At 44.1% G+C, this 12,090-nt stretch overlaps 1 protein-coding gene across 2 annotated transcripts in view; it reads left to right on the forward strand.

The window, feature by feature from the left end:
• Positions 1 to 2,203: 2,203 nt before the first annotated feature.
• LOC119167511 (uncharacterized) overlaps positions 2,204 to 12,090 on the forward strand; it is a 28,480-nt gene continuing 18,593 nt past the window's right edge. Inside the window, exon 1 of one of the 2 annotated variants that reach the window (XM_075884044.1) lies at positions 2,204 to 2,543. The gene's annotated coding sequence lies outside the window, so the exon portion shown is untranslated. The remainder of the gene's footprint in view (positions 2,544 to 12,090) is intronic. The other variant, XM_075884043.1, reaches the window with a different exon arrangement.

Consider the following 12,090-nt stretch of genomic DNA (forward strand, 5'->3'; position numbering starts at 1 on the left):
ACAGTCGTGGTACATGTGTCGACTTCGCCACAATGGTAGCACAAAGGACCATTGTCGGGTGCACGCCAGACGGTTGACTTCCGCGGGCCAGGATGAAAATCTGCCTGAGAAGGCAGGCGATGGGCTGGACTTGGAAAGCGTCTGGGGGTCCCAGTAGGTTGATGAGCAAAATGTGCCGTCGACGGCGTAGAGGCGCGTAGGGCATCTGGGTAAAAAAGCGTGGGAGGTTCGACTTGCGATGGTGGTGAGGAGTGAACGAACTGGCTGATTTCGTTACGAACGACGTCCGTAAGAGCAGCGCTACTGGCAGGGGGCGCTGCATGAAATTTCTGAAGTTCTTCGCGTACAACTTGCCGTACGAGTTCTGTGAGGACCTCCCTGTTATCACCTCCTGGTACAAGCGAGCACGCAGCGGACATGGCCGTCTGACGCTCATACGGCGACACCCGCTGCCGAAGCATGCGCTCCATAATTGTGGCCTCACGTATGAACTCGGACACAGTCGTAGGAGGGTTGCGCACAAGACCCGCGAAAAGTTGCTCCTTCACGCCTCGCATTAGCAGGCGCAATTTCTTGTATTCTGGCATGTGGGGGTCAGCCCGTCGAAACAATCGCGACATTTCTTCGACAAACATGGCGACGCTCTCATTCGGCATTTGAAATCGCGAAGAAAGTGCCTGCTCCGCTCTTTCTTTCCGTTCGGTGTTACTGAACGCCTCGCGAAGCTGCCGATGGAATTCCTGCCAACTTGTGAATGAAGTTTCGTGGTTCTCATACCAAACTCTTGCCGCGTCTAAGAGGGAGATATACACGTTCTTCAACTTACGGCGATTGTCCCAGTCATTGATGACAGCGGCCCGGTCGAAATGGTCAAGCCAGTCTTCGACATCCTCACTGGCATCACCATGGAATGGATTGGGTGTGCGAGGCGTGTTGATGACACAGGGTACGCTAGCGAGTGGGTCATGCTCGGTTTGGGTTGCGGATGTGGCAAACATTGTCCTCGCGGAACTTGCCAAGGGGCCGTACTGTGGTGGTAGTCCTTGAAGGCGGTGGCTGCTTCGATATATGTCGGCAGACCCTGGTGCACTGGAGGTGGTTGCTTCTGGTTCAGGACCAGCAGGCATAAGACGTTGCAGTACAGTACCCAGCACGTCCACCAGTCTGTCGCGAGAGAAAACGATAGGCAGGAACTCGAAGTGGAGGACTGTTTACTCTGCCACAGCTGCCATTCACTTCTTCGCTCTCGTCTTCTGCCATCAACACAGCGTGGCAATATATATATATATATATATATATATATATATATATATATATATATATATATATATATATATATATATATATATATATATATATATATATATATATATATATATATATATATATATATATAGGCTAGTGTACAGGGGTGGAAGGAGTACGACCAACACAAAAGGTTTCACTTCTATAGGTGCTGTCGAGAGCTTGTGATTATGATGATATGCTCCATAACTGGTTCACACAATCTCGTCGTCTGCTAGATTTCTTCACTGGCATTATGGCATCGGTTTAGACGGAGGAATCCGTCGAGTTTCATCACCATGAAAAAACTACCGGAAGCCGCTTTTCTTATTCTTAATGAGGCAAACTTCTCTTTCGCAGGAGTAACTTCAGTACTGTTATCTAATCTATCACGTGTATCCTTTATTAAAAACGTTCGTAATTATCATGATTTCTGCGATTGATGATGTCTTTAGTCTTTTCGGTTATGTTCTGGCGGCCGGTGGTGCATAAAATAATAGATGGGGATTTTCGCAACTGTTTCTTGATGATCATAAATAATCAATATTTATTGAGCCAAACGCCCGCTGTAACATTGCATGTTTTGCATACACTCTTCCTTTGTCTCGTTTACTTGCAATAATTGTTATTGAATTACACATTCTGTTATTGACTTCGGAGGCAAAACGGAATTCCTGAGGCATATTAACTCCCTCTACTTATTTTCCCTCGTTTTGCACCGATTATGGTACTTCAATATTCACACTCCTGTTGTAAACAAATGAAGTCGAAGCGTAGGAGGCGTGCGCGTCCCCCACTGCCTCTAGCGAGTGTCGTCCGCCGAGCCGCCGGCATGTGTGGGCTGCGTGCCAGTTGGCTCCGGCGCCGCGCGACGAAAACAGAATCTCGTTTGGTCGCGTCAGCGACGTCGAAGCGACGGCTGCGGGGGAGGGGGGGGGCGCACGCACTGCAAGACGCGGCGAGAGCAGCTCCGTGGAAATTAAGCGCTGCGAGCAGCAACTGTCTCGAAGACAGCAGTCGCGTAAAGTCTCACGCTCTCACAAAATATCGGGCGCCACGTGCGACCTCGAAGGCGATACTCTTGCCACGCCATCGCGCGTTTCCGGCGCGTACGCCGATAGTTCGCCGATAGTTCGTAGCAGGCTGCTCTGTCTATAGAATTGAGGACGCACTGTTTGTTCACCACGCACGCGAGGAATGTGCAGCGACAGCGAGTGAGTGCCAGTCTCTGGATGACCGAAACTCCGGTTCGGAATAAGGTGAGCATTTCGCACCCTCGTAGATCTTTTCAGTCAGTTTGGTACTGCAGGATGCTTTGTCGTTTTCAAATGTCTTGAATGTGTATTGTCGCCAAGCTGTTGAATGTAAAGATTTTTTGTAGCCAGCTGCACTTTTCACGGCGACAAATGGTTCCATTCATTTGTGCGGGGCGCGTCCGTGGAAAACGAAACGTAGATAACAGTAAGTGTTATTCTGAGGTTCATGCGCAGGCGCCGCTTTAGCTGCCCGTTCGTTATGTGTTCGTGATTCTGATCGTTCCTGACCAATATATTAGAATTACAGCTGTTAGCGCGACGAGCAGGCGCTCGTGTTCTTTGTACTCACGATAACGAAACTTTCGGTGTCAGGCTCATGATGAACGTATTATCTATAGTTTTGGATTCAAGCAGCTCTCTTCTTCACACTCGCCGTCACAGCATGCTGGCTTGGGTGTCCCGCTGCTCCACTGCGGGGCCCAAGGCTCGGTTTCTAGCGTCGGAGTTCGCACTTTTGTAGCACGTAACGGTAAAAAAACCTGTTCGCTTAAATTAAGTGTTCGTTAACAATAAGCTTTCAGTGAGACGACGGTGGGAAAGGGTTCGCATGTGGAGTTCTGCCTTTCAGGATTCTATGCTGCTATTATATCAAAACACGGAGTGAATAAGCATGTGGACACGGTCTTTAAAGACATCGATGGTGCTTGTGATGAAAATTTAGAGACATCAAAATTTCCACCACTGAGTGCCTCCCCGCTCTCCCCACTTCAAAGCACCTAATGATTGTGGTGTGGTTGCCGCAAGTTAAAACTTGGAAAGCGAACCTTCAATGCCAAATTATACCGATTTCTAGAATAGTATTTCTCTTCTTGTAACGTTTCCGCGTTGATTTTTATTTGATCTGCAGGATATTTTCGTGCGTGTTTTCCAAATGGTTAGAACCAGAGGAATTCACGAAAGATTATTTGATAAAGTGGTGAAAATTAATAATGAGTTTAGCGAAATTGTGCGAAATTAGGTCTTCAGGGCTGAGCACTCGGACAATGAGAAAAATCGCTTTTTTATTCCTGCTACTGCTACTCATTACAGAGCACAAAATCTCTCCAGACGTCTTATTCGGCAGTGTGAAATTCCTTGAAAAAACTTCGAGACTTCGTCTCAAAAACGGTGCTTATTCGCCTCGTAGTCACCGATGACTTCGATCAGACGTATTTTTATTTTTAGCTTCCAGCTCCGTAAAAATGCCGCAGTTGTCACAGTGAGGACCATTAAAGAATACTCTCCTCAAAATTTGCAGTCTTGGATTTGTTTCAGCGTTGTTAGAAAAAATGTACTGTGATTGTGTTAGTTGACATTGCCAGTTAGTTCCAGCTTTGAAAAACAATGACTAAAAAGTTATCATCGCTACTATTTATTGGTGCATATATGTATTGCTCCGTCATTTCTTATTATTCTGGAAAGCGCCTATGTGCATAACGTAGCAAAACGAGGCGTAACGGCACGAATGTGCCATATCTATTAATTAATTAATTTATTTATTTATTCAGAATAATCCTAAGGGCCCTCTCACAGGAGGGTATTACATAGGGGGGGGGCTATAACACATACAGGTAGATGAAATGATTACTAGGGCCAGAAAACACGTAAACTAAACACTATACAGCTACTAAATAGATTAGAGTAAATATAAGGGGAATATTCTTACTACACAATCTTAAATAACAGAATAAATAATATGAGTCAAACAATAATGAAACTATAAACATATTTTGAAATTGATCTAACCAAGGAAGGAAATAGAGTCACAAGAGTATAAGAAAACGCAATCTAGCTTACTACAAGCAAACGTGCCAATAAAGCATAAAGGAATGACAACTTCGCCGATAACAAAGTTGAAATACTGAATTAGGCAAACACAGAATAAATAACACGAACCGTGAAGACACGCAGTTTATACAGAAAACACGATTGGCAGAAGAAAGAGGGAGGGGGATACCACAAAAGGTTCACACGTTTGAACTCATGTTTCGTAGGTTCTGAAATACGGCGATATCGGTGACGGTTGCAATGTTTGTTGGTAAGTCATTCCACTCGGTTATTGTGCGCAGTATGAAGAATCTAGCATAATGAAATGTGCGACAGGGAAGCGTTCGATTTGAAATGGATGATCGCATCGCGGAAAGATGGCAGGTGGTGGCCTAAAGAAGTCCTCGTGAATTGATGCGTAATGGTAGAGCTTATGAAGTAAGGATAAACGAGCAATATTACGGCGACTTGATAAGAGTTCTAGTTCAGCACAAAGTTTCAATGAAGTGACGCTGGTGTGACGTGAATAATCAGAAAAATAAAACGTACAGCACGGTTTTCAGGGCTTCGATGTTTTCAATAACGAAGTCTTGATCGGGATCTTAAATGACTGACGCATATTCTATTTTAGGACGGCTAAGGGTGATATAAGCCAGTTTACGCAAGTGCGACTTACTAGTCTTAGGTTAGTTCTCGCTCACATCTGCACGTCTTTTTCTAAGTGAACCGCGAAGTTTCTTTGGCAAAACAATAGGATAAATAATTCCATCGAGAAAAATCTCCGCAGTCTTTTTTCAGTTCACGAAGAGATTAGACTGCTCAAAGCGTGTTTGCATACCGCTGATGACGCAACTGATTAGAAAAACGCGGGATAAGGATGATGCTCTTTTGTTAATACAGGCCTAACAGTGAAAATTGATAAAAAAGAAATGATACAGTGGGGAATGATTAAACGGTGTCAGTGAAAATTATGTAGAGTCTAGCAAAGGGGGGGGGGGGGAAGATTGCACTATGTTTGCTAAAGATGCTCGAAACTTGAGGTTATCGTGAATGCGTGTAGTTTTTTCAAGGAGTTGCTTTTGTTCAATGAATGGCTTAAGAATGAAGCATTCAAAAGAAGCTTTCATATTTTTCCCAGATGAATTTCCGATAACGGGGTTTCATTCGGGGCAATGCGTGTAGTGCCTCTAAATCTACTTCGCTGTAAGCGCTCAGTGATGGGTTAGCTTATGAAAAGTACTTAGCCTGCTATTTGGTGACACAGTGGTGACCTTGCTAGATTGAATTTTTTTCCGATGCAATTGCAGTTTTATTGTGATTCGTCAGCGTCAAGTTCCTTGAACAGATGCTTCCACGATCAACATATGGGGATTAGATTAGATCGAAGGCGCCAGAAATTATTTGCAATAGTTTGAGATGGAAAGATAAATCATTCGGCAGCAATTACTTTACTGTTAGATACGGTCGTTAGTGTGTTTTTTTTTCTATAGCGAGTGTTGTTACTGACTGTCAAATAACAAGGAAGGGAGCTCGTTAATATAACTGGTGAGCATATAGGAAGTTGTTATTTGTCCTGCGTGCGCTAAAACTCTTAAGCAACTCCGGAAATTTTACCAGGTCAGGTGTCGGCGTACGCCCCGCCATGGTGGTCTAGTGGCTAAAGTACTCGGCTGCTGATCCGCAGGTCGCGGGTTCGAATCCCGGCTGTGGCGGCTGCATTTCCGATTGAGGCGGAAACGTTGTAGGCCCGTGTGCTCAGATTTGGGTGCACGTTGAAGAACCCTAGGTGGTCGAAATTTCCGGAGCCCTCCACTACGGCGTCTCTCATAGTCATATGGTGGTTTTGGGACGTTAAACCCGACATATCAATCAATCAGGTATCGGCGTACGAGAAAGCAAAGTCAGGAAGGATCAACGCTAGTTCTATGTTCAAGCGCAACGGCACCCTGTTTAGACTAAATAACAACAACATTTCTCCTATAACATCTGATAGCCTACAAAGGCTAACAATACTGCTGATCTTCATTTACCCAACACTAGCCACAGTTTAGCCAAAGTATAGCAGCGCTGGGTGAGAGTTACCAATAGAAGGCCATCAATAGCGAACGTGAGCGAACTTATTCAGCTGAGCATTCGGCATCATTGAGAATCACTAGCCGATGTTAGCGAATGTTAAGCAAGCGCCGGTAAACGCTGGTCTCCCAAACCATGCTCCTAATGTGCAAAGGAAACGGTAGATCAGATCAGCACTTATCTCCTTTCGCAAACGGATAGGATAAGGGGAGCGCTACCACATGTTATCGTCGATAACACAGGCGAACGACTGCGACCGCAGTGCACTTTGCCTTGAACTTCTTGACAAAAGCTCATGCACAGGTTTCGACAAAACTGGCCGGCCCTAAACTTCATGCTTGGGCCGCTTCACCTCACAGTGCACTGTCACGTAGCAGTCCGCTTGTCAATTCTGCCTTGTTGCACGTGTTTACCGCAATATTTCTGGTCTCGTCCTAATACACCGCTGCGCCGTTGATGATTTGTGTTGACATAAAAGAAACATCCCTGAAATTGAATGCTTCCCAATAGGTTACCTTTAAGTAATCACGCATTTCCCTCCATTATCGTAAATACGCAATAAAGGGGTTCTTATTTTGAAAGAATGATACCTTAGGGGTTTCTTTTCTTTTTCGGTATATTATCCCTGAGTGCAATAGCATATATTCACCCATGACTACCACCGTATCATATTTCGATTTTTCGAAGTATTGCAAAAGGCTATAAATAGTTAGCAAAATGGCTTTCGTCCATTTATGCTTTTCAATTTCCTGAACCAAATTTTATTAAATTTTTTCAATCACGTTCATTTAAACTAACTCTTTTTTGAGTGCACAGTAGATCTTTTTTTCCTCTTTGCTTGAATGTTTCTACTTTCATATTTTAGTTTTTTTTAAAGCAATTGAGAATTTCATTTATACTATAGTGTTTTATACTTATTGTTTCTGTGCTGCAGATTTCTGTTTCAGTGGGTTTCAGTATTCTGTATTCGTTCGTTTAATATTAGTTTGTTGTATTTTGACCTGCCGCATTTGCTTAGACTTATCTTTATGCCTGTTTTATGAAAATTGGATCTTTAGCCGTACAGGCCGAAACTACACTGGTGGTATTCTATATAAATTAATCATCGCGAAAGTCAATGTGAGGTGCTTACTTACCAGAAGCCGTCCAGATGAATCTCGAGCCGAGAGTTTAAACAATAACAATAATGTAAACAACGTACGTATGGCCAATGTCAAGAGCAGAGTGGTGTGCGTATGGCCACGATGTTGTCTACTGACGCCATCGTAGCCGGCATGTTGGTGCTAGCACAGTGTTAATAGCCGCTTCCATGACATCACAAGCCATTTGCTTATATATACAATGCGCCTAAACACAAAGTTGCGACCGGCTTTTCTCTTCTTATAGCTCAATGCTTACGAGTGCCTCAAGAACAAGTGTAAAGCGAGAGTCAAGCAGCGTACGGAATGAGACTAAGAGGCAAGCTGCACAGCGTCCTGTCATGACTGAAAACGAACTGACTGGATGCTTTAACCAAGTCGAATACAAATATAAAAGAGCGCACAACACATCTTCTTTCCTGCACCGAGACAACAGACGTGTACAGTCATTTTATTGCTTCCTAGACTTTTGCAATAGTAACTGTTATTATAGTCCAAATGGGGCGCCTATAGGTGCCCTTCAGGCGAAAATTGCGTTGCCCTCTAAAACTCAATCTACCTGACTACGGTAATGTGAAACTTGCCAATCACGTTTCCTTTTTCTCATTGTCTACGCTGCATGATTAAGGGTTCCGTGATGTTCGTAGCACAAGTGGGGCTATGGATCGGTCAGTCATGTCCCGGCTCATAAAATCTACTAAATCTATACATTACCTTCTACCACTGCAACGTTACGTCATTCACCTACGAACGACACTTTCTCACCTGAAAAACATTTAAGTCACAGACTCTTGCACTATGTTTTGCAGAGCAACATAATCAACCTTACCTGGGCGTCATTCCGCAAGCAGCACGATGATTGCCTCTTTTAATTTCTTTACGTGCATGATGCACTTTTGCTCTGCCACACTCCTTGTGCAATTCTATAACAAATAGCACTGCTTTTTCTGTAGAGCTGAGCTTGTGCTGTCATAATTTTTCTTCTTTAAAGCTGAGCTTATGCTCTCATCCACCGCCTAAGTACTGTTGGCCATCCTGCCATGCACCTATTTTCCAGAGGACTGCTTATACCCGTCTCTTTTCCTTTCATTCTTAAAAAAAATCATAACATGGAGAAAAAGAGCCTGACGTCGTGGTTGCATTGAGAATCAAGGCAGTGGTCACAGGATGACTAAAATTGCGGCGTTGCATGGTTCTTGTACAAAATGAGTACATGAGATGTACGCGTACGCATCGCGAAAATGAAAGTTATTTTTTGCAACAGACAATTCTTCTTCTGTAATATATATATATATATATATATATATATATATATATATATATATATATATATATATATATATATATATATATATATATATATATATATATATATATATAAATATATATATATATATATATATATATATTACTTCTAATTTAACAGAATATTGGAAGTTAGTACGCTTAATGGTAATGTAGATGTGAAGAAAGAACAGTGAAAAGATAACTTGCCGGGGGCACGAACTAAACCTGCAACATTCGAATAACGCGTTCGATGCTCTACCAACTGAGCTACTACTATGGTTCCTACAATAACAAGCTAATCTGCCGCCTCCACGCCGTCCTCATGCAAGACCGTATCGGCGCCACTCGTGCATACGCAGGGGGCGCTGCGATCTATCGGAGCGCGTGCTTGGTACATGCCGTGCAGGCCGCTGAGAAGGGATCGGCGGGGCATTGCGCCTTGCCGTTCATTTTGCGCTCTCGCATGAACTACACGCTTTCGTTCATTCTGCTCATTAGGCACAATGGAACGTCTTGCACCGAAAAAACACGTCAGCTTAGGCGGAACAGTGGCTACGGCGCTCGGCTACGGACCCGAAGGTTGCGGCTTTGAATCCGGCCATGGCGGTTGCGATGGAGGCGAAATGGCAGAATAAGCCCGTGCACTGTGCGATGTCCGTCCACGGTAAAGAACAATGGATGGTCCGAATTTCGCGAGCCTTCCACTAAGGCCTTTCTCATAATCATATCATGCCTTTGGGACGTAAAGCTCTGATATTATTGAGCATTATAAAGCATTGCATTGCACTGTTTGTTGCACCCCCCCCCCCCCCCCCCCACAAGTTATCTAGGTTCGTTCTTTAATGACATTGTTGCATTGAGTAACCACCTGTAGCATCCAGTACAAGGCTCCTCATCTCGGTGATCCGGTGGGCCATTTGTTCTTTATATCTGAGTTCCCACACCTTTCAAAGAACAGTCTTTCAGTGAAATGCTTTTGTTACCATGGGGTTCAATACCCTGGAGGGTTATGTGAACGTTGAATTCGTGAAAGAAGCATAGAAAAATGACAGCCAAAGTGTGACGCTAAAGGCGATGCAAAGCATCACGAATGCTCATATCCATACGAATGCGTTCGAGAAGTTAAGAATGTCACCAGGTTTTCACCTCTTCGGTGATGAGGGGATTAGGGGGTCATTTTTGTATTACGACAAGGTCGAAAAAGCTTGAGGCCCCGTGGAGCCAACTCAGAACTTTACTTGAAATATGAATAAATTGATTAGAATGATGAGCCCCGAACGCCAAAAAAAAGCCCACTAAGTGAATTCGCCAAACTGTGTGTTTCTGAAAGAATTTTTAGACTATTGAAAAGAATGTTATACACATACGCCACGAACACAATTGGTGGTTTCCTTTCATCGAGCACAGCAGAAGGGCTCCGTGTCATAATTGAGAGCACGGTGCAACTGCTCGAAATATCTCAGACGTCTGCCGGTCTGAGATGTTTGATGACTTCATATTTAAGCCAGGAGAAGCTGGGAAATATATTTGAAATAGTTCGGCAGCTTTCAGGCACAAATGATCACACCAACTGCAGCTCATTTTCTGTTGACAATAAATGCCCTTGCATTATATAACCTTGCAAGACCACCCAAGTCGGTGAACTGTTTGCCGCTGGTTATCAGCTGTCTTTTGTCTGGGAATGGCCACCCACGCCTGCCACATTTGATGTCATTCACAGTCTCAGCAATGGAGGAGATTTTAGCGGCGCGGAGACTGCACTAGCATCACGTACAGACCACAGTGTATATGTAAAAAAAGCCACGATATGCTCACTTACTGTACTGCTGGTTATGTAGCGCGTAAGACACTAAAAAGACGTAGTTTGAGACTTGCGCAATATTTATCTCACATTAGACAGAAGCAAGGCAACAGGGACTGATCGGGCTTTACTGTTCACAGCGCACTTCGATAACGGAAGCCTCACATATACTCCTCCAGACCCCTCAAAGCAGCAATTGCGAAATTCAAAAATAGTTTCACTACTTATTTCAGCGTGCTGCATGAAAAGACTATACATGTTGTGGGTTTCGGCGCTTTCTTGAAAAAAAAAAACAGATTTGCCGATCAACTGTGGGCCGTCCGGCAAGCCCAGGATGCCGCCCGGTTCCAAGGACTTGAGGCCGTCACCTAGGCCGGGGTGCTTGTAGCCCCACCCCACTCAATGACGCCGGACATGTTCAATAAAGTTTTTACTCACTCACTCGCCTCACCTGGGTTGTGAACAACACTCAAAGTTTATCACAAAAAGCCATATGAAGTTCGACGTTTTACTTAGATTCCGCTTGAGAAAATCACTGAACAGCGAAAGAGATGTACAGCAGCCAAGAATGAAGGTGCTAAGGTTGAGAAGATGCATATAAATGATGCTGACGAAACCCTTGCAAATGAAGCAATAAATATTTTGATGTTTTAATTATGTCTCGTGAAGTGATAAGCAGTATGAATGCACTGAGGGATGATGGTCCCCACTGGGAAACTCTTCGTGCAATTCTGCAACTAGCGTTAAGGTATTCATTGCTCACGTGTGTACAATTTTCACCTTCCGTAATAAAAGAAATTACCGCACACACTCGACGTGACGAGGTAAGCAAACATGAAAGCGCTGTTGCAAACCTCTTCGCCAGCCCGCCCGAAGCGAGAGCCGCGGGAGGGGCGTCTGCTCAAGGAACTCCGATTGACCCAAGAGCCATCAACACATGCATCACCGAGCAGCCGCGGCGGAGACGGCAGACTAGCGAGTATATTCTAGGGTCCATACTACTACGGCGGCTATTTCACCGTCCACTTTATTGGGTTCAGACAGCGCCACCAGCAGCCATGGCGGCCAGTGTGGAACAATATTTATCAGCCTGTATGGCATCACGTAGCACGTCTTATTGCGAGCTGGCTGCTGACCAATAACCCCGCGTGCACTATCTAAAGGCACCAAGTCTTCAAGTACGAGACGATCGGTAATGAATGCAGGAAGGAAGTGTATACTTAAGGGCTCCTTTTTTTCTTGTTGGACAAAATATTGATGTTATATACCAGACAATATTACAAGGAAAATATATGTAAAGTTATAATGAAAATGTGATGTAAATGTGACGAAAGAAAAGTGGCTGGATGAAAAGATAACTTTTAGTGGGCAGGAACCGAGCCTTTGACTTTCGAATTACGCGCTCGATACTCTTCACAATTACATTACAATTAGGTCGCATGAA

The sequence above is a fragment of the Rhipicephalus microplus genome, unplaced genomic scaffold (genome assembly GCF_043290135.1).
Source record: "Rhipicephalus microplus isolate Deutch F79 unplaced genomic scaffold, USDA_Rmic scaffold_23, whole genome shotgun sequence".
Classification (NCBI taxonomy): Eukaryota; Metazoa; Arthropoda; class Arachnida; order Ixodida; family Ixodidae; genus Rhipicephalus; species Rhipicephalus microplus.